This window comes from Oryzias latipes, chromosome 16, assembly GCF_053564925.1.
Source record: "Oryzias latipes strain Hd-rR chromosome 16, Olatipes_Hd-rR_3.1".
Taxonomy (NCBI): Eukaryota; Metazoa; Chordata; class Actinopteri; order Beloniformes; family Adrianichthyidae; genus Oryzias; species Oryzias latipes.
Genome location: NC_136252.1, coordinates 2,166,398 through 2,193,007, shown reverse-complemented (window position 1 = coordinate 2,193,007; position 26,610 = coordinate 2,166,398). Strand labels below are relative to the sequence as shown.

At 39.8% G+C, this 26,610-nt stretch overlaps 1 protein-coding gene and 1 long non-coding RNA gene across 5 annotated transcripts in view; both read left to right on the top strand.

Moving 5' to 3' along the window:
- The window catches only part of ptprub (protein tyrosine phosphatase receptor type Ub), a 318,361-nt gene that overhangs the window by 30,980 nt on the left and 260,771 nt on the right, over positions 1-26,610 (top strand). The gene's annotated exons all lie outside the window — the stretch shown is intronic.
- On the top strand, positions 22,401-23,422 carry LOC111949006 (uncharacterized). Its single transcript, XR_002875018.2, has 3 exons — positions 22,401-22,511; positions 23,139-23,218; positions 23,297-23,422. It is a non-coding gene; the product is annotated as an uncharacterized LOC111949006 (long non-coding RNA).

Below are 26,610 nucleotides of genomic sequence, written 5' to 3'. Positions count from 1 at the left end.
ACTATATCGTGTTTTATTGTCACGTCTTTTTTTTTAAGTCACTGGAATGTTAATATTTTATACTTGTACACCAGCATCCCTTTTTTGTGTTCAAAATCACTGTCGCTGAATGGAAACTGATCCTTGATTCTCTTTTAAGATGCTTCTAGACTACACCGTGACACTCCTACATTCTAGGACACACAGGAGTTTTGGAAGTATCTTCTTGTTGAGAAACATGACGTATCATCATGTCTGCGCACAGCATCCCAGATGGGTGGGATGTAGCGAGGAGTGTCAAAAATCCTCCAATTTATTGACCATAACATAAGATTACAGGGCAAAACAACATGATAGATGACATCAAAACCACGACACTGCATTTCACAAGACAACACAAGATGCCATGAAATAATAACACAACATAACATAATATGGCATGACAGTGTGACAGAGGCATTTGGTCTAATTTCTTACTGACCAAAAACAAGAGCTGGGCGATATGGTCAAAAAAGAAAATCTCAGATTTTTTCATTCCAAATTGGATTTTTGATTTGAATAGATTTTTTTCTCCCTGCTTTTATTTTCTTTAACAAAAACGACAAATGATGGAAAATATTTAACAAAAAGTATTTTATTTTAACATCTCCTTTGCAAATTGGCTCTAACATAAAGTTCAACTAAACCCAGCTGTTAAATTGCTGCAAATCAATGCAGCAGATGTTTTGGGAGCTACTGCTAGCTCGAGCATCTCCTAAAGAGAAGTACTAGAACGCAGTCGGCAGAACAATCCTGGTAGAAACAGCCTTAACACAGATTTTGATGTTTGTGGTTTGATGCTCCAAGTTAAAAGTCACAGAAACCAAAATCTCATTTTTGACTGACCAGACAAGTTGGCTGGTAGATAAAAAAAAGTCTAACGACCAAATTCTGTACCATAAAAACAATATCATGTTAAATGCAAACAGAGAGGAAGTCACAACATAACGCAAACAGATAAAAAGTTCTGAAGAACTCCTGTATTGTTTTCTAATCAATCTTTGTTCTCTGCTTTTGGCGTTTTCATGCTGTCTATGAAAGCTTTGATTTTCCATCCCAAATGAGTTGTTTGTGTTTTCCTCCTGGAAACGGGGTTTGAGTCAGTTACCTTTAGTCTGAACCAACGGGAAAGATTCAAACCTGCTGAGAAATCAGAGATTTACTGAAGGGGAGCAGATTGACAGAAAAAGCCTTTTTTTTCTAATTCTGCCTCCAATTGATTCATTTTTACATGAAGCCATAACAAAAACAGCCTAAAAACATGATCATGTTTTGGATGCTTGCCATTGAAAATAAAGATACAGCAATCTCACAAGGGGGGGGGGGGGGGATTTTTACCTCTGTAATGTGGGAGGGACAGTACATGAATCGCACTGCACCAAACAGAGGCATGTAGAACTAAATGATGAATAATGATCAAGAATAGAGAAGAGAGGAAGGGTAGAAGTGGATGAGAAACGAGGACAGAACCCCAGTGCACCATAGCTACCCCAGCTTCAACTTCTATTATTTCCGGACCTTTCAAAATAAATCAACAATCCTTGTTAAACTTTCAGTTGCTGTAAGTCCAACAGGTTTATCCTCCAGTTGTATCTGGATCCTGGTAAAAATCCTCACATGTTCTGCTGCTTCAGCAGCTTAAACTGAAGTTACACAGAGAAAAGTAGCAGAATTGATGGGGTGGGGGGCACTTCTCGCAGCACATGATTGCACTGTTTTCCCATTTTAAGAAAAGAGCAGAGAGCTGGAAAAAATAAAAATCTTGATTTTCCCAAAAATAAATTTTCTAAAACAACAAATTCGAATTAATCGATCAAATCGATTAATCGCCCTACCAAAACTCAACGAGAGTCGCTAAGCATCACTTTGTTGTTTAGAAAAAAACACTTTTTAAATATTTTTGTGACAACTAAGCCATTCCTAAATATGTACAATAATAATTTCTTTGGCTTAAAACATTAGTAAATATAAGAACATTTTAATATAAAACTCTGCTGTCAAATAAAATCCTTCTGCTGCAGATCTACTTGAAATTAAAATGTATAAAAGCCAATTCAATCGTTGTATTTTCTACAATTATGAGTTTGGTCTGCCGTCATCGTTTTTCCTCCTTTTACTTTGGAACATAAACATGACAACCTGGATGTAGAATCAATAAAAATGGATACATGTAAGTGCAATATTTAACATATTTGAATTTATGAGGAATGGAAAAGCACCTCTGGATTTTAGTGAATTGTTAGTAGTGGTCCAAAAAAGTTATTTTACTTTTTTTAAAATACCCTCAGTTAAAAAATGTAAACATGACAAAATTAAAATGATCTATTATTTATTCAAAGTATTATCTTATTTCTCTGAAGCCAAAGGTCACAAAAGATAAGATAAGATAAGATAAGATAAAGATACAGTACTTTATTAATCCCAGCTTGGGAAATTGGGTTGCTCGTCCGCACACAAACACACAAACAATGGGTGACAATAGAAAACAGAACAATCAATCAGAAAAAAGAAGCATCAGGGAAAAACAATCAGTTTGTATGACTGTTCTGGAAAACCAGACAGACCTCAATTTATCTATTGCAAATGGATGATGAGTTATAGAGTCTGACAGACTGAGGTAGGAATGATCAAAAGAGAGATTAAAGCCTATGGTTCAGCCCAAAACTCTCTGGCTGTTCAACTTCCATCCAGTACATCCACTGTCTCCTGCAAGTGAAGAAGCAAGGATCCTTCCAACTCCCATAGCAAGACATTTCCTCCAAACATCTCATCAGCACTTCAGCCAGGGCTTCTTTGTCACCATTGTTTTCTCTAGTCTCCTTACTGCGTATTCCAAATACAAAGTCGGATTTGCACACAGTGACATTTAGGAACAAATACTTGTGAAACTGTATTCCCAGTATTGGGCAACCAGTGAAATGTAAGCATTGCTGGTGATAAGAAAAAAGGAGTAATCTCATTACACATTTGTGTTCCAGTTTAAAAGAGTCCTAATGGCATTTGGGATCTGTGGTAATTCAATCTAAAATCTGACTGCTAACATTAGTACAGGAGGATGTTTCTGCATTCCCAAGAGTAATATTCAAATAGAATTTCATTTACATAGTTCTGTAACAAATACATCTTTACTATTATTAAATCAGTTTGATTTCAACTTTTGTACAGAAAGGAACAATTTATAAATTCTGTATGAAAATTCTTTTATACTGCGACTTTCTCCACTTAATAAATTGGACTAAACACATTAATATCTCCTTTAAAAATAAAGGTTACGAATTTGTGTAGAAAAACTGGGTTCGTGTGGCAGATTTTGCAACGTGCAGCTCTTCTTTGTATAGCTTTTTTCAAAGTATCAAGCTTTTCTTTTCCACACAGTGATTCTGGAACAGTGTTTACATTTTGCAGATTGGCAAGCTTACCCTTGTGATAGGTCCTTTTTAGAGGAAAGCCAGACTTTATATGCAGATTAGATGCAAAGTAGTTTCTACAAAGCAAACTCTGGTCAACGCTCACTGTTTGTTTGGGCTATCTGATGCTTTGTTGAAATATGTAGACATTCCAGCGACAATAGCAAAGAATGGGAGTGAGAGTGTGCATGCAGAGATAAGTTCTCATCTGGAATTGATTTCCTAGATATAATGACACTAGTTTGGGTTTATATCTTTATATTTGCTATAACATATAAAATGTAAAATATTTTTTTCTTTTTTAGCTGCTCTCTTTTATAGGGGTGTAACTGTACGCTAAAATCTCACTTCGGTTCGGTACATTTTGGTTCCGTACTGCTGTTTAACAAATCTGCCTGATATGAACTTCTATTTTATAAACTATTATTTCATTATTATTTATTGTGTGTGTTTGTGTGTGTTCTGCTGCCAGACAACTGGATTTCTCCCTTGGTAGATTAATAAAGTTTTTAACTCTATGACTTTGACAAAGCCTCTTGGATAAGAGGCGAAACGTCTTCTAACTTTAATAACCAAGTCCAGATGACATCCCCTAAACCTACTACAATGGAACCAACCTGGATGAATGAGAGTCTTCATAGACATGTTTCTTCTAACTTTGGAAAGGATACCCTCCAGCTGGTACAGGAATTGGAAAAGACAGCTAGGAAATTGGCGGACCACAAGAACCACGTCAGGTTCAACATGAGGTGCAGACAAAGCAACGTGATTCCCAAAAGCCTACAGATAGGCAAAGGGGTTAAAGGACACAGAGCCGAGAACATCATGCACAGAGCCAGAACCCAACTTTTAAAGGACAGAATCAGACAGACGTATTTCATCATCAACAACCTGGAAGGTAAAATGAAGAATCTACAGGACAACTTGGCCGCAACTGTTACTGAAGAAGTTCTTGAGAAGATTGTCGGTTTCAACTGGACAGCACAACTGGCACAACACCACAAAAGCAAGCAACGGCAAATCAAGAAATTTCAGATTCTCACAAACCAACAACAGATCCTTAAGGACAGGCTCAACAGGGAGAATAGAGGAAACCACACCAAGGCACGGATTGATAGAGAGAGGTGGATTAAGAATATTTCTGACCGGGAGCTGACTCAAACGGAGAAAGAGGTAACAATGGGGACACCAAATCATATCCCCGTGGTAGACCTCATCACAGCTACAGAAACGGCCATAAAGAGGAACAATCTGACTGGATCTCAAGCTGAAGAATTACGACTCAAAATTTCGGCGGCACTGTCCAGTGCCAAACCACCACCGTCCAATCTTTCCTCAGATGAAAGAAAGGCCTTGACAGCCCTGGAGAAGGACCAAGTATCAACATTTTACCAGCGGATAAGGGGAGATGTACTGTGATCCTGAATGCGGCGGACTATGAAGCCAAAGTTACCAACCTACTCAGTGACACCACCACATATGAAGCACTGAGAAGAGACCCAACCAGCGGCTACAAGAAAAAGGTTATAGACTGCCTACAAAGACTGGAGAGAGATCAAATCATCGACAAGCCTCTTTATTACAGACTGTACCCGGTTAATACCACTCCATGCATTTATGGCCTCCCAAAAATCCACAAGGAAGGAATACCACTGAGACCCATTGTCAGCAGCATTGACTCAATAACTTACAACATGGCTAAACATCTGGCTACTATTTTGGTCCCTCTAGTTGGCAACACAGAGCATAATGTTAGGAATTCACAAGATTTTGCAAACAAAGTCAAACATCTTCTGACGAGACGATGGTGTCTTACGACGTAACTTCCCTCTTCACCTGCATTCCCACCACGGAGGCAGTGATTTCAGTGAGGAAGAGATTACTGCAGGATTCTCAGCTACAAGACAGAACAAATCTGACACCAGACCACATCTGCGAACTGTTGGAAGTGTGCCTCAACTCCACATATTTCCAATTCAGGGGAAACTTTTACATGCAGAGGCACGGCTGTGCTATGGGCTCTCCAATATCACCCATTGTGGCCAATTTGTACATGGAAGAAGTCGAGAGAAGAGCCCTGGACTCTTTCCCAGGTACTACTCCAAGCCACTGGTTCAGATATGTGGACGACACTTGGGTCAAGATCAAAAGCCAAGAAGTGGAGACTTTCACAGATCATATCAACGCAGTTGACAAGAACATAAAGTTCACCAGGGAAGACACAAAGGACAACACCCTAGCCTTTCTAGACTGTGCTGTGATCATTGGAGAGGTCCTGGAGTGATAAAGCAGCTGGGTCGGTACAATGCATATGGAAATGAACCGAACCGAAACTGCCGTATGGAAACAGTTCGGTTCAACCACGTGTATCCTTACACCCCTACTCTTTCATCACCAGAGGGATTTTTAAAGGGACAACCACCAACATTCTGTTTTTATGCTGCGTGCAAACACAACACAATTCATGAATCAAATTCGCAGTGGATGCTTCTATTTGGTCGCTTGTCAATTTTGCTACTGGACGCTTGTCCAAAAATATGTTCAAAAACTTAACTTGGACTCCAAATTAATAATAATAATAATAAACTTTATTTGTATAGCACCTTTCCAGATAAAAATCACAAAGTGCTTCACAGTACAACACGATAAAACAACAGTAAAACACAGTAAAAACACATGTTAAAAAGAAATTAAGAAAAGGCTATTTTAAAAAGATATGTTTTTAGCTGCTTTTTAAAAGAAAACACTGAGTCCACAGATCTGAGGCTGAGTGGAAGAGAGTTCCAGAGGGATGGGGCCACCGTGGCAAAGGCTCTGTCTCCTTTAGTCTTTAAACGGGTTCTCTTAACAGCCAGCAGACCCTGGTCACATGACCTCAGTGACCTGCTGGGAGTGTATGGCTGCACCAGGTCTTTTATGTAGACTGGTGCTTGGTCATTAAGAGCTCTGTATGTTAAGACCAGGATTTTAAAATGCACTCTGTAGTGAATGGGGAGCCAGTGCAGCTGCATTAACAACGGGGTGATGTGTGAGAACTTGGATGAATTGGTTAAAAGCCTAGCAGCAGCGTTCTGGACAATCTGGAGCCGTTCTAGAGATTTTTTACTTAAACATGTGAAGATGGAGTTGCAATAGTCGAGACGGGAGGATATAAAACTGTGAATGAGCATCTCCATCTCAGAACGGGACACAACTGGACTCAATTTTGAAATGTTTTTTAGATGATAAAAACAAGAGCGAACGAGTGACCCGACATGGGAGTCCAGGGATAAAGCCGGGTCTAAAGTTACACCTAGGTTCCTGACAGAGGGCTTGATAAAAGAAGCAAGTGAGCCGAGCTCATGGATTATCTTGGGGAGACAACTGTCAGGAGCACAAACTAGGACCTCAGTTTTGGCTTCATTGAGTTGGAGAAAATTGCGTCTCACAAGCTCTGATCACTGACATAAAATTGTAATTGGATGCTCCTGACACGTGAATTGTATTCGTTGTCAATGCAGCTTTAGGCTCATTAAAAAAAAAGCACCATATTGAGCCATAGAAACCACTAGATAGCTTAATACACAAAACACCATGTCTTATGTACTCCAATGATTAACAGTCCAATTTTACATAAACAAACCCTCAGACCCACTGAATTCATCATGAGCCTGGATAAATTGTACACAATGCCCCTTTATGTAGAGACAATTGTAATCAGTTCTGTATATACACAATAGGGAGGTTCACACTGTAACTGTGCCATGGTGTAAGCCAAGGGTTGGCACTGCCAGGCCTCGAGGGCCGGTATATCTGCATGATTTCCAGATATTCTTGCCCTACTCATGGCTGATTACCTGGTTCAGGTGTGTCCAGCCAACCAGAGCATGCCAGAGCAGGATATGTTGGAAAACATGCAGTGCCCACCCTGGGGTAGGCGAGCTGCTTTGGTTCTGTTTTCACCTCAGTCCATTTGGTTATTTTCTAAACCTTCTGAATCCCTTTCATGGGGTTGCTGGAGCCTATCTGAGCTACGTTTGGGAGAGGGCTAGAAAGGCCCGGACAGGTCACCAGTCCGTTGCAGGGCAATACAACCCCAAAAACGCACGCCCAAGTGTCACAAATTAACCCATGAAGCAGGTTTTTGGATTTTTGGTAGTCAACTAGATTTCAGCCAGGGTCTTTTCATTGTGAGGGGAGAGCACTAACCACTACACCCTGATGAAGCCTCTCTTCATCTTAGTCCATCCAGTAAATTTTACAAGGATGGTCTTTTCATTTGTTTTTTTAATTGGCCGAAATGGCGACCACCACAAAGCTACCAAAACTGGCTTCAACTGATGCAAACTAATTGGTGGAATCAATGCATACTTTGTCCAACTGCAGAGACACAGAGCCATTGGTCTTTTTAAGATGCTTAATTTCAGGACAATCACTAAAAGTAATGGCACAAATCTTTTATCAGTTTTAAGTAATATACATCCATTATTGTATTGATATGGATATTCCTAATCTGTTTTGGGTTAGTCTGAACAAGAAGGACGTAACTAAGGTGCTTGTGATGCACAATATTTTCTTCTGGATTATTGTTTGAGCTCAAGGCAAACACTTAGACTGCTGTTTATTGATTCTGGAGATGTTTAACTGCCAGATAGAAAACATTGTAAACAACTGCTCTGTTTAAGAGAGACAGCGATCTCTTTAATGACACGTCTATGTATGAATGGAAAATCAATATTTTAGGGGGATTCTTTCTGTTTTTGTTTTCCACTAAACCACTCACATTTGACAGATAAACCATAAAGACGCAGATCTTGTTTGCTGTTTTTTATCTTAAGATGAGTCTTTTATTGGCTTTTCAAAATCGATTTGCATGCACACCACAGGAAAACTTGGCCCAGATATTGGCAATCCGTTTTTTTTCTACACTAGCAACTTAAAAACGCTGGCCTTTAGAAACTATGTCAGCAGACAGCAGCCAATAGACTGCAGGATTGGAGAGTAAATCAAGGAATGAAAACACACTTAGTGCAGAGATCATAATTACAGCATGGTCTGACCTTGTCATGTGCAATATCCATTTAGCGCCAGTGTTAAGATAGGATGCAATATTCTACTGAATTGTAAATCCAAACTCACAGTGTAGGAATGTGTGGATGGTCTTAAATTACAGCGAGAAAGCTGGATACTTGATGGAGCCTGAAACAGATCCCAGGGCTTTCTCATGGAGGAACTTGAGAGGTGGCTCAAATAATTTTAGAGTTTAATTATTGCTAACGTTCATGCAGCGTTTCTACGACGAAGCTGAACACCGAGTCCTGAAGGCACACACTCCCTGATGCGTGACCATTTTCTCCACCTGTAATCGGTTTGGATGCAAAGGTCTTGTAGACCCGGCCTTGTATATCCTTCTCTCACGCCCACTTCCTGACCTTACTGTTCATGGTCTAAAAAATGTGTAATTCTGGAGGTGAACCGCTGCTCCTGAGATTAAGTTATGCATCACTCTCTTAATTCCTGCAGACAAGTGTGCGTACACGGTGAACCCAACTTCTGCAGCATGTCACCAACTAACACATGGCATAAATCATTCTCTTAAACGCTACATTAAGTATTAATCATTCTCAGTGCTGTCACTGTCACACTGCTTGGTGGGCCACAGGCATGCAAAGTGTGATTAATGAAGGTGCAGATTTACGGAGCCATTTCTGATCCTGCACCCCTTTCACCTGATGGTCGACATCAGGAGCAGCTGGACTGCTGATCTTCTCAAACTCCAGCACCCACCGTTATGTGGGATAACATTTTCTTTGGTGTGGAAAAGCTTATTCCTTTCATTGGGCAGGTTATAACAGGAGATATGTAATACTTGAAGAAAAGTCAATTGAATTGTATTTCTTTGAGTTTAATGTCTACTTATTTGAATATTCTTAAATTTCAAAAGCTGTACTCCATTTTCTTGACTCATCTTAATGTAATCTCTCTCAATCATATCTAATAGCCCACAATCTTAGACATACCCTTCTTTTCCTGTGTTCCTGTCACTGACTGTGTATCAGAACTGGACTGAGTTTTTTTTGGTTGTGAAACGAACGTCACAATGTTGGAGCCAGACGACGTCAGTGAGCAGCAATTGGTCCGAGTCACCGTTTACCAATCAAACTTTATTCATAAAGCACCTTTCATATAAAAGCATAACACAAAGTGCTTTACATTAAAACAAAACAGAATAATATAAAAACAAGCATGAAAATTAAAATAAACAAGCACAATAAATAAATAAATAATAGGGCCCCCTCCCTCCGGACCTACACACAGCCCCCCACTCCTTTCACACAACCCACCCCCTAACTGATGGGGAAAGACAATGAGAAATAAGAAATAGGCTGGTTAATAGGTTTCTATGGTAACGACTCTTGCCAAATGGGAGTGAGGAAGTCCACACCCTTACCATCGAAAGCAGGCTCAGGAGAATCAGTCAACCAAAAGTTTCAAACACTCCACGTGAGACCAAACACTTCCATTGAGTGAGTTATAAACTGATGGGTCAGTTTATGACTTGAATAACTAGCACTATAGAAAAAAATGTGGAAAAAAAGAGAATGATTAAGAACGTGTTATAAAAGGTACAAAGCAAGAATGGTTGTTCTGACGAATAGAATGTTTGAGTAACAGCTAGAGATGGGTTTCGTTTAGGTTTTAACGGTACTACTACTCTTATTGATACTGCTTATCGATCCGGTATTTTAACGATACTCTTATCGAAAAATAAATAACTAACAAATTTAGAACATAAAGTGTTTTATTTCCTTATTATGCAACAACATTGTTTTATTAACAAAACATTTCACTTTATACATGATAATGTTACAATACAACCCTGGAATGCACGTGGATGTGATAGACCAGGGCTCGGCTACCTGAACCACTCAAAGAGCCATTTGGATCAGTTTCCCTCTGAGATGAAAGCACAGGGAGCCGCAACACTAGATGTGTTAGAAAAAATGTTTTTACCGATATATCACCATAGTTCATTTGGCAATACTTGTATTGATTCAAAATGCTGTCAGGTTATTCATTCAATTATTTAAACTAATTATTATGTGTAGCAGCAGTCCCAGTATAGCAAAAAATCAAAAATATTAAATATAGACATTTGAGTTAAACATTTAGATCCTGAACTGAGGTGAGGATTCAGACGGAGACCAACAGGGAAAAAGCGATGACCCTTATAGTACTTCTTGTCGAGGAGGTTTATGAAGAGGCTGCATCTACAGTAAAACCAAAACACAAGAGTTTGGGGAGCAGTTGGTAAAAAAAGAAAAGGTTTCAACAACAGAATTGAAGTCTGAGTATAAAGTAGAAAATGTATCAAAACGAAATTTGTTCACATTTCAGCTTATCCCTTGAGGAGTCGACACAACAAATCAGCTTTCTTTGACTCACACAGGTGGTTTGGCAGAGATTTTTACCCCGGATGCCCTTCTTGATACAACCCTGTATTTTATCTGGGCTGGGGACAGGCACAGGGGGACCCAGACTTTGTCCTCTTTGTGGCTATATGGTTGGGCAGTAGCATGAAGGGTCTTGCCCAAGGATCTACAATGGATGAGGCTCATTACGCCTCCTGGGAAACAAACCCTGATTTCCCATGTTCTAGTCCTAGGTTGGGAACCACTAGTGTTAAGAACAGACACAGACACAGAACACAGAACCAGTGGGTACAACTTATAGATGCTGCAGCGATTTTGCGTCAGGATGGATGGCCTTGAATTCTAATAGATCAATGTGCCAAACTTATGGAAACATCCCTGAAGATATAATTAATACCAAAGGGATTTCTACGAATTTTTCAATTTAACAATAGACTTTGTACATAGACTTCAATATTCAGTGTATTTACATTTTTTTAAACTATTCACCTCCCAAAGGATCAGGTTTGTTCATCCTCGCAGTTTTTTGCAGCTCTTATCCAAACAGCAAACACAGCACTGCCTTAAACGCAAAAAGATACATTTAGAAAAGCCTTTCGTTTACTTCCATCATACACCTTAACAGTTTAAAGAAAGAGGAAGTTGCTGACAAGAGGTTTTTTTATAAATAACATTCAAACATTGAAATAAACACCTAAAAATGTTGATATGAGAAAAACACGTTTCCAATAACTTTTAAGCCTCAAAATATACAGTGAAGTGTTTTTAATCAAATCTAATCAAAGAAAAACGTTTCAATAATGCTGTCAACAAAAATCTTTTCATTATTGCAGTTTTAATGGCCACCCAAATCCTCAGTGGAGGCAGAGTTCTCTTCGTCATGGCTCATCATGTTTCTAAACTGGCCTTGCAGATATGTGCGGTGGCAGCATTGGCTTCAGGATTAACACTCTCCTGTCTTGCACGCCCCACTCTTGCCACCCCTTTACCCCTCGGTGAATCCGCTCCTGCTCTTACTGCCACTGCCCTCGCGCTGATGTTGATGCAAAGTGAAAGACCACTGGCGCTCATCTGACATCCCCTTTCAGCCCCCTTCTGTGTTCGGTGTCCAATCTACTGCCTTTGTATTCCATTTGCTTAGCTTGGGGCCCTGAACATTAAACTCCCGCTCCACCCTTCGTCCCCCCCCTTTACTGCACTGCTGCTGGGTTTTTGAACTCTTACTTGCAGCTTATGTGGTTTGGCGAGCCGAACGAAATGAGATACAATGCATAATTATGCTGTCAGAGGGCATCATGATGGGATCATCATAGTCCCTTGATGTCCTGAAAGGGCCCCTTCTCCTGCGTTTTAACACTACTATCTTCATAGCCACAGTGGATGTTTTGAGAACTTTTGCCTACTGACAAATATTTGCTAGACATTAGGCCTGGGCGAAAAATCGATTGAATTAATTAATTTGAATTTTTTGTGATTTCAAAAATAACTAAATCGAGTTTTTGTGTAATGGCGCATTTTGGCTCCCCAGAGCTTCCGTAGCATTAGTTTCACACGGCGGTATGGCAAGCGACAAACAACAACATAGCACACATGAAACAGCAAGCGACAACATGACAACCAGTGAGAGTGGGAGACCGCGACTCCTGCTGCTTCATCACCGCTCTGATCAAAAATCCCGCACCATCACAGCTCTAGTTTAGATCTTGTGGGACACAAAAAATGCAACTTCTTCAGTACCGATAGTCTGCTACAATGACAATGTTATTAAAAAGAACCCACAGACTTACTGTACTTTAAAAGTGTTGAAATTACATGAAATGCACACATTCCCTTGTATGTTTAGTTTTAAAGAAGTTGTATGGCTCTCACAAAAATACTTTTAAAAATATGTGGCCTTCATGGCTCTCTCTGCCAAAAAGGTTCCCGACCCCTGCTTTAGAAAATGGTGCTACTCTCAAGGTGAATGTTTGTCTCCTTTTAGTCTAGACTACAAAGTGTGACTGAAAAGGCCCGTTCACACCGGGAAGAATTTCGCCGCGTTTAACGCCTCGTGACTTAACAAAGGGCACCAATGTGAGTGTGCACACCGACGCGAAAAAACGCCACGCGTCAAAGCGTCAAAAAAAAAAAAACGCCTCGGGTTCATTTTTTTTTTTCGACGCGTCGCGTCAAAATCTATTCGACCAATGAGAACGGCGCTTTTGCACACGTGTCTGGAGCTTCTGAAGTTACAGTAAAACACAACTTGGGGGCGCTCAAACACAAAACTGCCTTGCTGAGCACACATACCAGCGAAGAAGTTAGACGCCAAGTAGCGTCTACACTGCCGCGAAGAAATAATGACGGACATTCTAAAATATCCCCGAACCAAGCACCAGTTGGAGCTACTGGTGCTTGAAATATTCATGTTTTCTTTGTATGATTCTGACAAGCGTGTAAATACTTGCTCTCTTCTTCTGAGTGAAAAGCGACTTTAAGAAGCGTAAAGTTGCGCAGCGCCACCTTGTGTACAGGAGTATTTCTGTTTACATTAAGCGCCATCTAATGTCAGGGAAGGAAATTGCATGTTCACTCCACTCATCGTCAGCGAAAATCGCCTGGGTGTGAACACAAAAAACGTGGCGAAAAACGCTGGCGAATAACGCCTGGCGAATATTCGTCCCGGTGTGTACGGGCCTAAACACTGCTGGGACTTTGATTCCAATAGTGAGTTCATTCATTTATTATTTATCCCAGAGATGGGGGTTACATTTGTCTTGCGTTCGATTAAATAAAAGCAAAATTTGCTTTAAGTTGCCTGCCGTTTGTACTTTCCTTGCTTTCCTTAAGTAAGGGGGGGGGGGGGGGGGCACAAGAAAAAGTCAGAAATAGAAATAAAAATAAATAAATAAATAAAATTGGAGATTTTATTTTTAGGCCATATTGCCCAGCCCTACTAGACATATTCTTTGGGACTAGATGAATGTATATGCATGAAGATTGCTCTGATCCTCCGCAGGTTGAACTTTGCAGATAACTGTTGCACTTACCCCATATGCAATTGAAGTTTGGTGGCTTTGATGCCAAATGGGAGTGTTTTCCCTCTTTTTCCACTAAACTTATTGTGAATGAATTCTTGTAAGAAAAGAGTTAAAAGTCCAACCAAACCAATACAAAGCAATCATAGCATCAAGCTGTGAGAGAAAATAAAAGAAATGCTACATCTCACATACCATAATCTTGCTTATTTCTGTCCTTTGGTTACTTCTTATCAACATCAAACCAAAATTCTTTTCAGTGCTGTTTTATTTTTTCCAAATTATCAGTGGTTTTATTGTAAAGGCCTCTAAAAACAAGGTGGAAATGTGCAAACTTCAGTTGCATTTGCATCATTTGCATCATTTTACTGTGGAAGAATGAACCTTTAGTTCTGTCTGGATATTTTCTAATTTAAACAATCACCATGCTCTTGAAGTAAAATGGAAGGTGGACAATCCAGTGAGACTCAGACTCAAGAGTGTGAAGTTAAACAGTTTAGAAAAATATTTAAATTAAAGCTACAAGTAGCATTCAGCAGGGTCGAGCACGTGCGACTGCCCCACCAGCAACTTCCTGTTCGAGCCGTTTCATGTCGTTCTTCCTTCTGCATTCTGGAGCTGCAAGCTAATGTTAACATGACATTAATCCTGTTAGATAAAACAGGATTAATGATAAGAGCGCAACTCAAAAAGACGATTTCAGAATAAAAGTGCAACTCAAAAAGACAATTTCAGAATAAAAGCACAACTCAAAAAGATATTTTCAGATTAAAAGCACAACTCAAAAAGACAATTTCAGAATGGTGCAAAAGCAAATCGGCACCTGAGAAATATTATTGTGCTTTGGGTTAAATCTTTTGGTTGCAAATTATGGGTTTTGGTTCTCAATTTAGGCATTTTGATTCGCGGATTTGGGGTTTTGATTCGTGGTTTTATGGTTTTGATACATTAGGCGCGGATTTGACACCATAGGCGTGCACCTAATACTTAAGAGCATATATGATTTAAAAAAAAGAATTTTTGGCTCATATGTTTGTTATTTTCCCACTAACAACCACGAGAGGGCACTGTTGGTTTGTGCATCAGTATTTGCTGCTGACAGGATTGCAGAAGAAGATCTTCCAAAACAAACATGGAGGAGAATCTGATTGTTTGCCTCCTGAAAGTTTTTTTATTTGCTGCGAGACATTATTGTTCTTGTTTTTCAAAATTTGGACTAATGCGTGACAACGCGTCCTCAAACTGGGTTACAGAGAGACAGAAGTACCGCTGAAGGTGCCGTCATTCAGATGCAGCTTCTACAGTAGACAATAAAAGATCACCATAAAAAAAGACCGAATGATTTGTTTAAGTTGATGTGTTTACCGAAGATTGTTTAGAGCTCCTCAAAATACATAAACCTGATCTCTCAATGTCATGCATTGTAAATAAGATACAGTCAATGCTTCCATGTTAGGATGAGGCTGAAAACTTGTCAGTAGCTTCTCCCAGGCACAACTAGAGTATCTAGTGTATGAACCAATTTTTGGACAAGCATTGAGTATCAAATGCTTGATAGAAGATAGAAGATAGAAAAAAAAAGCAACGAACACGACTTTGATGAGTGAATTGCATTCAGTGTAAATGTAGAAATACGCTGGGAACCTCAGAAGCATCACACTTTTCTCCCAAAAGTGTGACTTATACTCCAGAGCGACATACAGTATATATTGTTTTCTCTTCTTTATCATCTATTTTTGTGCTCCTGCAACTTATACTAAAATACTGTAACGTTGGATTTCACATGACCACGCTCTGTGTCCATCTCTTTTACAGCCATTGGTACATAGGCACATACTGTACATTTAAACTGACAGCTAACAAATTCAAACAATGAAACTTTGTGATAGATGTTTGTCTTTATTGAAGTTCCACAGATCTAATAGTAATTTCTGTATAATTTCATTTTATGATTCCGAGTTTTTGGCCTTCTTTGAACATCTTCTCTGTGCCTAAGCTTGATGGATTCTTTAGGAAAAAAAGGTGAAGCGTGCCAACATGGTCCATCTAACCATTGGATAGTGTAAGTAGGATATTAGAGAAGCAGAGCCGCTTAAAGAACCTTTTAGCCTGGCTCTCTGGTCTAATACCAGGTGTCCCCCTGGTATTTTCCCCTTTAATCTTCTCAGTGAGCAGTCTCAAACTGCTTGATCCCTGATTAAGACCTTTAACTTATTTTACTTTGGCTGAGTAATGAGGCTATAAAAGCCTCATTGTGAGGATTGGTCTGAAAATGGCTCATTGCATGCAGTCAGCAATTTAAGACTCAAAAAGATACAGTGAAACTTTCAAAGTAAAACCTGTAATTTTACAGCGCGGTGCAGAGTTTCATCACTATAATGAGGAGCATAATGAAATATAAGACACTTGAGGATTGCAAAATGTCTGTTTCTGTTCTCTTAACGTTTCATTTCCTCCCTTCAAGACCTTTCCAATGACGAATTTGCACCTTTGTGGATATTGTTGCACAAAAGTGCAGTCATTTTCAAAGGGTAGGAGAAAACCCTGAAGTAGATGCTTCTTGAAAGGATTGGATTATTTTTTGACCTTTTCTAAATCGCTCTGGTCTCTGAAAAGCAGCTAAACCCCTCAAAATATATCCAAGGTAAAAATGTGTTAGGGGGGCATAAATGTCCTAAAGAATCTGATTCCTCGTCTGAGCAGAGATTTGATGCTCAGACTTTTTGATTCTTTTCAACTTTGGAACAAAAAGATGTATTTTGCTATGCAGCATTGCTGAGATTCTCACACAAATGTTAGTATAAAGAAAGAAAAAAAAAAGTTTAGTTATTTAATCAAGAAGGACTTGAATTGATTGGCTTTGGGAAATTAAAAGCAAACCCGTCTTTAATTTGACGATGCTGCATATTTGATAGATGCTTCATTTGATGTCTTTCGGCATCCACATTTGAAAGAGAATTGGGTCATCTCAGATGAATTTAAGCAGGGAATTAAATACAGAGGTATAGGCATAAATTTGTAATGTCAAATCTCAAATGTGCAGCACTTAGGCTTGTGTTTTGTCACTGTTTGTTAAAGGGAAACTTCTGCTGCGGATGATGAAAATCAACAATGATGAAACAGCCTTGTCTCAGCATGATCTCAAATTGCTCTGCAGATGCAGCCTCTCCCACATTCCCTTTCTCAGTGAGTGTGAGCCATCTGTGGCTGCAAACCTTTACTTCCCTCCGCACGGGTCCCACGACTGGAGCTCAATATGTGAGGATTAGGTGGACGTGGCCTGTTGGGGTTTCTATCTGTGTTCTGAGCAGCTGGGGGGGACATTGCAGTGGAAATATAGCAGGGTGGAGATACGTATGTGAACCTCCCTAAGCCCTCATGTTGGTTTAGTTAATGAAGCCTGATACATCATAAGACAACTGGGAATCAAAGAGACATTTTCAAGAAAGACTCTTCCATGCATTGCTGTTAAACATGGTTACAGTGCTCATATTTCAGTCTGCTTTAAAAATGATTATTTTAATGATAACATATTTTAAATGGGTAGTAATATGTTACATGTTTGGTAGCTAAAGGAATATTTCCAATTGTGTTTCTCAGCAAATTTTGACCAATAGGCCATCAGTGACAATTTACGTCAGGATTGATGTCAGTTCTTTTTTTTTTTTTTTAAATGAAAAGTCCTTAATGGTCTTTCTTATTTACAAAATGTTGCATGCTATTTTTAGTTAAAACACACATTCTTAGACGTATCACATTGACTGGGTGTGGGTCTGTCCTCCAGTTAGAAGGTCACAGGTTCGCTTCCCAGGGCGGGCAATGAGCCAAATCCAGTGTGGGTCCGTAGGCAAGACCCTGCATGCTGCTGCCTATCTGGTTCTCTCTGTGCCGTGAAAATACAGTGTTGGGTCAGGAAGGGCATCCGGCGTAAAACTCTCTACCAAAACACTTGTGCGAATCAGCCAATTCACCGTGGCAACCCCTAACGGGATAAGCCGAAAGGTGAACATTTCTATCAAATCCCGTTTTTACAGATATGTAAAAATCTGTAATATATCTAGGTATTGGCTGAATACAAAACACATCAGTGTGGTAGAGTCTTTTTAAGATATGAGCTTGAATAAGATTACAATATTGCCAGTCATGTAACTCAGCGTCTGGATTGGTGGCTTGTGGAGGCGACCACAGAACGGGTTAGGTTGGTCTATCAAAGTAAGTAAAGAAAATAAGGCAAGCCAATCAAAAGTAGCCATTAAAAAAAAACTGACTTGAAACCCAAAAAGGCAATAATACAAAAAAACACAATCGTGAAAACAAAAGGGGCTAAAAAAGGATTCTGACCAACATGAAGTAACAGAAACCAGATAGACTGAAGGTAATAAGAAATCAGTTAGGCTAGTTCAATTAAATGTAAACTAAGGTTTAAAGCTTTTCTTAAAAACTCAAAGTCTAATAGATAATTTGTGAAAAGCAGATCTTCACACTCACTTTCCCTAAAGAGGAAAACATGAATGTAGATGTTGTGTGGTGCAGATGTGCTCTATGTTCTTTGTTGGCCAGCAGTCATCTGTAACCGTCGGCTCCTCTGAATCGTGCTAGAGGTCCTTTTTTTTCAGCTTCTGTCTTCACCTGCACAGGTTTAGCCTCTCTGTGAGGCTAATGGGAGCCAAAGAGACCCTGTTCTGCTTTCCTGTAGGTGCTTATAGGTTAAATATGATGTTTGGGTAAACAAATCTGCTTTGGCTTTGGAAATGCCACATGCCTTAGGTATGAAATAAATAACAGAAGTATTCTGGCAGCAATCTGACTAATTATTCTGGATCTCACAACTGCTGTCTTCCTTTAGATCTGTAATCTCAGAACCCGTGCACACAAAAGCACACCTTTAGCATGACCACGGAGTGAACGCACAATTCAGCACGCTGTGTTTTCCTTTGAGACGTCGGCACATGTGAAAGCCCTTCAGCGCTAACGCTGATGAAAGCCGCTCAGGGATTTCTAGAATTGCTTTTCTTGGGTTGAGTCTTAGCTCGCCAAGGAGAAGAGAAAAGACAGCTGATCAGCGGTGAGACAGAGTGGCGTTACTGAAAGACCCTCATCTGCCTTTCTGTATGACTCAGTGGAAAATGTACCCCGGGGAGAGTGGCGCCTCTGAAGTTAAAGTCTGGCTTCTGGGGTAAGTTTGAGCCCATTCTTCAACCCTCACCTTCTTCACAATAGGCCAATAGTTTAATTAGCTCTAACTGTGAGTGTTGGCAGCCTTCCATCCCTCTGTTCCCACTCAGACAACCTAAACACTGCCCCCTACTGGTTGACTGTAGTCCAAATGGCAGTGCCCCTCCCTTTCTTCTTTCCCTTTTTCTGTCACTCTTAGATTATTTTTGCAAGATTTTACTGACAGACCCCAGCAGCATTTGCATTTCCCATCTATTGATTTTTATCTTAAAATTGATTATATATGATAATGGATTAGTTTATGTAAATACATAAACATATTGTTTCTCATGAAATTTCAGATCAGACTGCTAGTATTGATAGATTTTTTGCTTTGGTTTGATATCTAAATGCAGATTGGTGAAAGGCTCCCTCTGGGGGAGTCCTCAGAGAGCTGTGACTGAAGCACAGATAATCGTTTTGAGCGTGGCGTTTTCTTCCTTTCATCTGTGCTCCCTGGAACACGGCTCAAGCGAGGCCCAATGGTCCACGCTAACTCTAAGCCTGGTTTCTGCCCCTCACTCTCCTTTCTCCTATGACACGGTGTCGACAGCACCCTGTTGAGACCCATTGAATGGGTGTGAGCGCAGCCGATTCTTTACCCGCTCTATTTTCTGGTGCTTCCACTTAATTTTGAGTAATAATACCTGAATGGATGAAAATGAAGCAGAATGATGTGGAACATGAGCTGCTAAATTACCTGTTTGAAAAAAAAGGCAGTTAGTGAACAGCACAGTCACAGGTTTTTATGGTTCTATCAAACAGCATTTCATTGACTTTAAATGAGGTACTCCTGGAGATTGTTGTTGTTGGGAGGATCATCTGTCTCTAAACGTAAAAAAATCTTCGAGTTTGAAATCACATCTGGCTGGACCAACAATGTCTAGAAAGTAGACCATGGGGGGGGGGGGGGTGTTGACCACGACTCCTGCTGCTTCATCATATTCTCCGTGGGAAAGACGGGGTTTGTTATAATTGAATTCAAACCTTAGACCCCAGATATGAGCTGTATTGTTCATCCTTTAGAGAATGCTGCTGCTCTCAAGGTGAATGTTTGTCTCCTTTTAGTCTAGACGACAAAGTGTGACTGAAAACACAGTTTGGACTTTAAGTTAGTAACCTTTTTGTTTTGGACAAGTGAAAACAAGTGTAGAATAACAAAACAAGACAAAAATTATGTTAAACAAGAAAATTATATAAAACAAAATTATATAAAAACACAAGTCAAAAAGGGAGTTAGAAGAAGAAAAATGTTATACTTAACTTTGATTCTAAGAGTGTGTTCATTTATTTATTATTCATCTCAGAAATGGGGGTTACATTTGTCTTGCGTTTGATTAAATAAAAGCAAAATTTGCTTTAAGTTGTCTGCCGTTTGTACTTATTGCTTTCCTTAAGTGTGTGTGGGGGGGGGGCTCGGGAAAAAATCGGAAATTGAATTAAAAAAACTAAAATCGGAGATTGAATTTTTAGACCATGTCGCCCAGCCCTACTAGAAAGCATGAAACACTTAACGACTTATCAGCACGTGTGATGAGATAGACTTAGATTGTTTTTAATGTGATAACACAGACAGAGCCATTTTGGATTGATGTTTTTCTGGAATGTCACCTTAAAGCTGTGGTGAGCGTTATTACCGTTAGCTTTGGTTTCATGGACAGCTTTTGTGTTTGCCCAGTGCCAAAATCCCAGAAGGTTTTAGTTTCCTGATCATCACAACTGTCCTCCTTGTGTGGTGAAGTCATATCGGAACCTCTTTTGTTTCAGGGTTTTGAGTACTTGTGCCTTGGTGTTCTGTGAAATAGTTTCCAGCTAATTGGTATTTTGTGCTTTGGCATTTTTTGATGGTTTCGCCCATTATTTCTCGCGGGGGTCGATCACTACACCCCAAATTTATGTCCACTAGACCAGTGTTTTTCAACCTTTTTTGAGCCACGGCACACTTTAACCTTGACAAAAATCCCGCGGCACACCAGCATCCCAAAAAAAAAAAAAAAAAGCAGAAACTCATAGTCTGTTTTGATCTACAGCCCCCCCCCCCCGGCAATCTGACGTGCATTTTTGTGATAATTGTGGCAGAAAAAGCAAACTGTATGTTCGTTGTGTTTTCAAGACGCTGTCCCTTTAAACCAATGCATCATGGGAGATGTAGTGTGAAAACTGCGAGAAAACGGCAGAAAGACTCGCGTCTCTGAGCTTCATGGTTTTGTTCACTTGTTCCACGGTCTGACACCGGATTCTGTGGAAAGTTACATCGCTAAAGACGAGCTTTAGCTGGTGTTTTTGTCGGAACTGACTGAGTTATGAGCTAAATTGGAACAAGGAAGTGGAGACTTTAACCACTTCTGATTGGTCAGACTGATGACATGTGATTAAGCCTTCAAGAATGATTGGTGGAGTCGTGGAGACAGTAAAAGCTGCGGGACTTTTCCTTACACAGTTATAGCTGCAGCTATTTCGCGTTACCGTCATTCTTATCAAAATCTCTTTAATAGAATCAAATAAACACAACGAAAAAAGTATTTTATGATCGTTTATATTCCTAACTACTCAGTGTTTTATCAGGACCTGTTTGGATGAACAAAGAGCTGATTTCCTGGAGATGGTTAATGTTTTTAGATCAGTTAATGAAAACTTTGTTGTCCCTCATGAAGAGGGAGGGAGGGGATTGTATCCTCATTGAGTTCTATAGCTTCTTATAATAATCATTTTCTAAGGGCAGAATTTGTAAAGTGGGATGTAAAGCTTCAGTTTTTCGTCTCCTTTTACATCTCTCCGGCTTCAGATGTCATTTCTGTTTGTTTTTTATATTTCTTCGGTCCTCCATCTTTGATTGAGCGACTGCCTGTGTGTTTGGGGCCTCTAAAGCAGCAGCGTTCCTGCATATCACACAGAGGAATAGGTGCCAACATGCCAGTAGCTCTCACGCTGGTTTTCCAACAATTATAAATGATCTGAGAGTGGACTGGCTCATTGGGTGTCGCAGCATTAAGATGGATGCAAAACAGCACCCGATTGGACAGGTGGTATGGTGTCAAAATAGAGCCTAAAGTATTGCGCATCAAAACAGTAAAACCGCGCATCAAAACCCCAAATCTGCGAATCAAAATGCATAAATTGAGAACCAAAACCCACAATTTGCAACCAAAAGCCTTTCCCCAAAGCACAATCCTATTTCTCAGCTGCCGATTTGTTTTCTCGCCATTCTGAAATCCTGTTTTTGAGTTGCAGTTTTATTTTGAAATTGTCTTTTTGAGTTGCGCTTTTATTTTTTGAGTTGCGCTTTTATTTTTTGCGGTTTTGATTCTAAAACCTGTCGACACGTAAAAACAGCGACATGTCAGTCAAGGGGAGGGGAGGCGGGACATCCCTGATATCCAGAAGCTCATTGGCTGCCGAATAACACCGAGTCTTACGTCAACAGACCAGTTTAGAATGTGCCGGTAAGTTTTTCATGTTTTTCATATCTTTTACTATATTAAACGATCAAACTTGTACTTTATTTAACCAGAGGACGCCAGCACAGTCAGATGAGGAGCTCCACCAGTAGCTGCTAGTGAAAAAAGATGTTAGAAAGTTAGATGTTGCATGAAAAACTATCACCATAGTTCTCCTGTGTTAGCATGCTAGCTAGCTCAATGCTAGCGGGGTTTCCAGCTCTTTTCATGACTTTTATGGATTAAACAAAGTCGATTTTTTACCACAGTGTCAGGATCGGTCATGTAAACCTGGGAATAATTGCCCGTGGATTGTCACTATGGTTAATCAAATATGTTATAACCTATAAGGTTTCTCAATATTTTTCAGGGTTTATAGACAGAGGGAATTATTGAACAGAGCAACAATATTGCTGTGCCATATTTACAAAATGTATGCGTCTGCACTATGCAGACTGGCATGATTCTGGTATGAGTGAATCAGAGCAGAGTAAATTGTAGCAGACCAGCAAAAACGTGCTTTATTCCCCTTAAAATTATTCCAGTATTAGACATCAATAGAATTATTAGTATATTTAATTGGGTGGTGGTTTTAAAATTGACTATTGCTGTATGTCTGTTGTTTTCTATAAGGGCCGTTGTTATGCATACCATAACAAAAAAGGCAGGAATACTGAGGCAGCTACGACGTGGATGTCTACAACTTCTTTAAGGTAAAGAAAACAATTTTAATCTTAATTTTTCTCTTCTTTTTTTGGTTAATTAACTTTGCTGTTTTTGTTTCTTTCCAGATGCAGGCCCCAAAGACGTCCCAGTGTGATGCAAAGGCTGTCCGGCTGGTTCACAGACATCTCCTGTCAACTGAAAGAGAAGCCTTTAACATAGTTGTCCATTTTGACCATGATTGCATTGACAACATGCCCAGGCACACTGTCTGCTTCCCATTTCTCAGTGCCTGGACGAAAACAGTGACTTTTCCACCTCAAGTCTTTTAAGGAGTTTTAAAAACAGTTATTTTAATTTCTCTGAATTGTGGTTCAGAATTTCACAGAATCTAATGCACTTGACTCTGTGTTTCAAAGATGATATTTGCAAAACCATCAGTCTTTTGTACAAAACACATTCAATGGTCAAACATTAAAAAATGAAGCTTTACAAAATACCAGTGGTGATTATTAGCCATTTATTTTCTTAAGGGGGGCAGTATTTTGTAAGGCAGATGAGATCTGTTCACATTGTTAGTTTTTGTTACATCCTGCTGTGATGACATGCATAGATCAGTACATAGATGTTAATGTCTTGGCCATGGTTTTCTGATGTCCCACAAGGGTTGAACAGGTCTGAGAGGAGAGAGGACAGCCACAGAGGGAACAACGACTCCAACAGTTTCCTGCTCTGCCTGGTTTAAGTTAGACTGTCATCGTCCACAGCATCCTGCACACAAAGAAAAATGTATTTAAGAAAGTTAAAATGTGTGTGTGTGTGTATGTGTATGTGTGTACTCAGTAGCTGCATATTGTGAAAGGTAACTTCCTGTGTTAACCTGCAATCTTTAAGGTTGAGAATAAAATTATTTTGGAATACAGTTCAGAATCAGAAAAACTTGTGGGAAATTTGCTCTGGTACCTCAAATAAAAATTGTGTTTCTGAATTGTGTTTCTTTTATTTATTTATTTTAAATAGGGATTAACTTGATCCCAAACTAGGAAAGGTGTCACTTTCTTGCAGCAATATGTTGCTCTGTTGTTCAATCCATCTGTGTAATCCCTAAGGAAATATTGAAAAACCATATATATACATGAATGTACTTCTTAAAAAACTATTTGATTAACCATAGTGACAATCCACGGGCAATTATTCCCAGGTTTACATGACCGATCCTGGCACTGTGGTAAAAAATCGACTTTGTTTAATCCATAAAAGTCATGAGAAGAGCTGGAAACCCCGCTAGCATTGAGCTAGCTAGCATGCTAACACAGGAGAACTATGGTGATAGTTTTTCATGCAACATCTAACTTTCTAACATCTTTTTTCACTAGCAGCTACTGGTGGAGCTCCTCATCTGACTGTGCTGGCGTCCTCTGGTTAAATAAAGTACAAGTTTGATCGTTTAATATAGTAAAAGATATGAAAAACATGAAAAACTTACCGGCACATTCTAAACTGGTCTGTTGACGTAAGACTCGGTGTTATTCGGCAGCCAATGAGCTTCTGGATATCAGGGATGTCCCGCCTCCCCGACTGACATGTCGCTGTTTTTACGTGTCGACAGGTTTTAGAATCAAAACCGCAAAAAATAAAAGCGCAACTCAAAAAATAAAAGCGCAACTCAAAAAGACAATTTCAAAATAAAACTGCAACTCAAAAACAGGATTTCAGAATGGCGAGAAAACAAATCGGCAGCTGAGAAATAGGATTGTGCTTTGGGGAAAGGCTTTTGGTTGCAAATTGTGGGTTTTGGTTCTCAATTTATGCATTTTGATTCGCAGATTTGGGGTTTTGATGCGCGGTTTTACTGTTTTGATGCGCAATACTTTAGGCTCTATTTTGACACCATACCGATTGGACAGGTGGCAGCTGTAGCAGGGAGCTGGTTCACAGCAGGCCAAAGGAGTATGGACCTGCGAGAGCCGCCCTGATGCCAGCAGACAAACAGGTGGGAATGGATGGTCAGTTGGGTGGGACTCCAGTACGGCCAGCCGGAGGTGGAAGCTGTTAAAAAGCAAAACTACACTCTGATTCCGACTTTTATCAACCTTCCATATGTTTCTAATGCTTCAGACATTGTTGGGGTGTGGTCTGGTACTGTTGTGTAGAAACGTCCCCCGGGACAGTAAACTGAGCTCACAGCCATCTGGAGTAGCAGGTTGTCTGTTTGTTCCGCAGTGGAGGAGGAATCTGATGTTTTTTCCCCTTTCTCCTAAATCTCTCCACGAAAACAATCCTGAAATCCCAGTACAAGGCAGTGCTGGATGTGTAGCTTTAAAGTTGTCAAAATCTATTTTGGAGAAAAATTGCAGCAATCTTTGTATAAATAATCAGCAAGTATTGCTTACAGCGAAGACCTTTTTGACACTGTGGATTATAGCTGTCTGCAGCTGTCTGGGAAAAATATCTGGTGTAGCCTGCTTCCAACCTCCTCCTCACATAAGTAGACTTTAATCCATTCCTGCGTCCCCTCTACTGGAACAGTGTCGCAGGTGGCATTAAACATCTTTGCTTATAATCTTTTTAAACGTCAGACACAAGTCGAAATAGACGGTTCCTTCTCTGATTCTGTCTTTGGAGCAGGGCTGGCCAACCCTGGTCCTCAAGAGCTGCAGTCCATCTTTTCCGTCTCCAGACGGAAAAGATGGACGGAATGACAAAGTCCCAGTGTTTTTACTGTAACAGATTTTTGCTCTTTCAGTCATCAACAGATGAACTCTCTAAACCAGGAAATGGTCTGGAAAAGACTGGAACCTGTGCTGTCACGTCACCTTTTTTAGAGGTTTTTGATACGTTGATGTCGTAGACAGTTAGAACATGTACCTTTCCAATCGTTCCCTTTTTGCTTGTTGGTACTCAGAGTTTTGGACACAGCTGACTGGAAACAGCCCACATGCTTTGCATGTCTGAGTGTTGAATGAGCCTCTTGATGGGGTTTAATAATCTTTTTCATTGTTTCAGCTGACAGCTCCCTCGTTAGGGCCCATGTTTTCTGTCAGCCAGCTGCAAAAGCTTGTTAAACTCGTCAGGCACTCGCTTTCAACTGTGGGAGAAAATTTGGAAGTGTGGAGGTCCATCAGTGCGGTAAAATACTACTGAGTCACATCCGTTTACTCCATACAAAGGAAAACATTCAAATGAAATACAGTAAACCCTTGTTTATCGCGGGGGTTACGTTCCAGAAAGAACCCGTGATAGGCAAAATCCGTGAAGTAGAAACCTCTATTTTTTTTTAACAATTATTATACAATTAAATACTCTGTTATACATTGAAAAGAAGAACAAACCATTTTACAGGCTCAAACATTTGTTTCACAAATCAAAGTACTTTAAAAACGTTTTTTTTTCAACAAATAACTTCTGTACAGTACTGTCAAATAATAATTTTAATCATCAA